The 3,174-nt window shown below is 41.4% G+C and overlaps 1 pseudogene; it reads right to left on the bottom strand.

Moving 5' to 3' along the window:
• Positions 1-2,387: 2,387 nt before the first annotated feature.
• LOC129018809 (proline-rich protein 13-like) lies at positions 2,388-2,830 on the bottom strand (annotated as a pseudogene).
• Between the last annotated feature and the right edge of the window lie 344 nt (positions 2,831-3,174).

Raw genomic sequence — 3,174 nt, 5'->3', positions numbered from 1 at the left:
TGCACGGCTGGGCACAGTGGCTTATGCCTGTAATTCCAGCACTTTGGGAGGCTCAGTGGGTGAATCAGTTGAGGTCAGGAGTTCGAGACCAGCCTGGCCCACATGTTGAAACCCCATCTCTACTGAAAATACAAAAAATGCAAAAATTAGCCAGGTGTGGTGGCAGTACCTGTAATCCCAGCTACTCAGGAGGTTGAGGCAGGAGAATTGCTTGAACCAGGGAGGCAGAGGTTGCAGTGAGCTGAGACAGTGCCACTGCACTCCAGCCTGGGTGACAGAGCGAGACTCTGTCTCAAAAACAAAAACACACTGTGATCCAGCCATTCCTTCCTAGAGTGTGGATCCCAGTGAAAATAGTGTACCTGTATACCTGGAGACAGGTGGAAGAATATTCTTGGAAGCACTGTTTGTGTTAGCCCCCAAAAAACATCCCCAAAAAAGTCCTTCTAAAGTAGGAAGGATTAAATAAACTGGTATAATAAATCTCTGTTATGATGTTTTAAGTGAGTTTCAAAAAATACCATTGTGTAAACTGTAGTGTCATTTTAGGTTAATCAAATAATGGAGGTAAGCTTGCTTAGCTAACCTCATCCAGAGATCCAAGAGCCAATCAGCAATCACTTTATGACCAAATTTACAAAACATAGCCAGGAATGGTGGTATGTGCCTGGAGTCCTAGCTACTCAGAAGGCTGAGGTGGGAGATCACTTAAGCCCAGGAGTTCCAGGCTACAGCGAGCCATGATTGTGCCACTGCACTCCAGCCTGAGTGACAGAGCAAGACTCTGGCTTAGAAAAAAAAAAAAAAAATATATATATATATATGTATGTATGTATGTATGTATAAAATATGCATATACTGGAATACTATGCAGCAGTGAAAAATGAAAGAACTCAAAACTAATGTTTGTTGCTTAGGTATGAATGGTGGTTACTTCTGTGGGATAGTAATTGGAAAGAAGAACAAGTGAGCTTTCTAGGGTGCTAAAAATGTTCTCTATCTTGATGTCAGTGGTAGTTACACAAATAAATACATACAAATGTTAGATATACCCTTAACATTCATCAGCTTAGCAAAGCAAGTGAATAAAACATAAATTAATTTAACTGAATTATTAGATGCATGCATGCATCCACATGGGTGAATCTCAAAAAGAATTTTGAGAGGAAAAAAGGAAGTCATAGAATAATACATACTGAATGATTCTGTTTTTATATAGTTCAAAAACAGACAAAGCTAAATAATACATTATTTAGAGATACACAGAAAGGTAGCAAAATAATTTCTAAAAATCTAGAGTTATTAGAGAGGTCAAGATGGTGGTTATCTCTGGGGAGAGAGAGAAGATCCCAGGATCAGCACAGAGGGGGCTTCTAGGATATTGTTCCTATTTTATTTCTTAGTTGGGTAACTGTTTTTAGCCTCAGAATGTTAGAGGGTATTATCCTTTAAACTGTGTGTCTGACATGCACACCCACGTTTATAGCAGCACAATTCACAATTGCAAAGATATGGAACCAACTTACGTGCCCATCAACCAATGAGTACATAAAGAAAACGTGGTATGTATACACCATGGAATACTACTCAGCCATAAAAAGGAATGAAATAATGTCTTTTGCAGCAACATGGATGGAGGTGGAGCCTGTTATTCTAAGTGAAGTAACTCAGGAATGGAAAAACAAATATTGTAAGTTCTCACTTTTAAGTGGGAGCTAAGCTAGGAGGATGTAAAGGCATAAGAATGATATAATGGACTTTGGGGACTTGGTGGGGAAGGTTGGGAGGGGGTGAGGAATAAAAAACTATATATTGGGCACAGTGTACACTCGGGTGATGGGTGTACTAAAATCCCAGAAATCACCACTAAAGAACTTATCCATGTATCCCTAAACCACCTGAACCCCCAAAACAACTGAAATTTAAAAAAATTTTTAAATTGTGCATCTGTTATATATTTCTTTTCATTTATGGTATGTTTCACAATTAAAAAAAAAAAACTGCAGTATAATCAGCTCTCTAAAACTTAACTTCCCAACACATCTTTCCTAAATTTTAATTTTATTCTGCAAGTAATACATTAATATATTCTTACTGTAGAAGATTTATTTTAACTTGTCTTCAACACTTAGTTCATCATCTTCACAAAATGGCTCCCCTGCTAAACTCATTAGCTATGTGATCTATCCAAGCAGCAAGAAGATGGCCATGCCATGGCAATCCTCTTCCCATTTTCCCTCGCCACTCAGGGCTCAACAGCAGGGTGAGGCTTGGGGGGTGGTGGTGGGGGGAGCACAAGGGCTACTTTCCCCCAGTACAACATGGCATCTGATGCTTGATGGAAGAGCAGAACTGGTGAGACTTGAGGGAAGGGTCCAGGGCTGTATTCAGTCAGAGTCACTGCTGGAAGAGGAGGAGGAAGAGGAGGAGGAGGAATGCTTGCCATGCTTGTGGTGCTTGTGCATCTTTTTATGAGCTTTCTTAATTTTCTTCTGCATCTTCTTGTCCACTATCACTCCTGGTCTAACCAAGCCAGGGGCCAAGGGATTCACAGGAGGCATTCCAGGGGCAGGTGGTGGGTATGAAGGAGGGTAGGGACCCAAAGGTTGGACACCCTGGCTGTGGCACAGGATGAGGGGGTCCACCTGGGGGGAAAGCTGGATTGCCCTGGGGAGCTCCTGGGGGAGGAGGAAAGGGGGCTGGGGGGAAGGGTGGATTGACAGGTGGTGGGTGGGCAGGATTGGAACCTCCAGGGTACCCAATGTTGGGGGGATATGGATTTGGCCCTGGCTGCCCGGCATTGGGATTCCACATGTTTAGGTGTGTCCTCCCGCCCCATCCCTTTCCACCACCGCCTGGGCTTGATGTGTTCTCTGTAGAAGATTTTTAAAAATACAAATAGTATAAAAATCCCTCCTGACCCCTCATTTGGATATTTTTTAATGGTGCCTTTTTTTTAATTGTTGACGTTCAAGATAGACTTTAAACAATCTGAAGGAAAATAAATCAATATCAATGACAGTCATGCACACTCAAGCAATCTGTTTCAAAGCCTAATCATTTGTCATCTATTCTCAGTGTTTCTATTATAATTTTTATTATAATAATAGTACACGCTGAATCCCCAGCACCTATAGCAGTGCCTGGTTCAGAATCGATACTTAAATATTTATG

The sequence above is a fragment of the Pongo pygmaeus genome, chromosome 17, assembly GCF_028885625.2.
Source record: "Pongo pygmaeus isolate AG05252 chromosome 17, NHGRI_mPonPyg2-v2.0_pri, whole genome shotgun sequence".
Taxonomy (NCBI): domain Eukaryota; kingdom Metazoa; phylum Chordata; class Mammalia; order Primates; family Hominidae; genus Pongo; species Pongo pygmaeus.
This window is presented reverse-complemented; position numbering and strand designations above follow the sequence as displayed.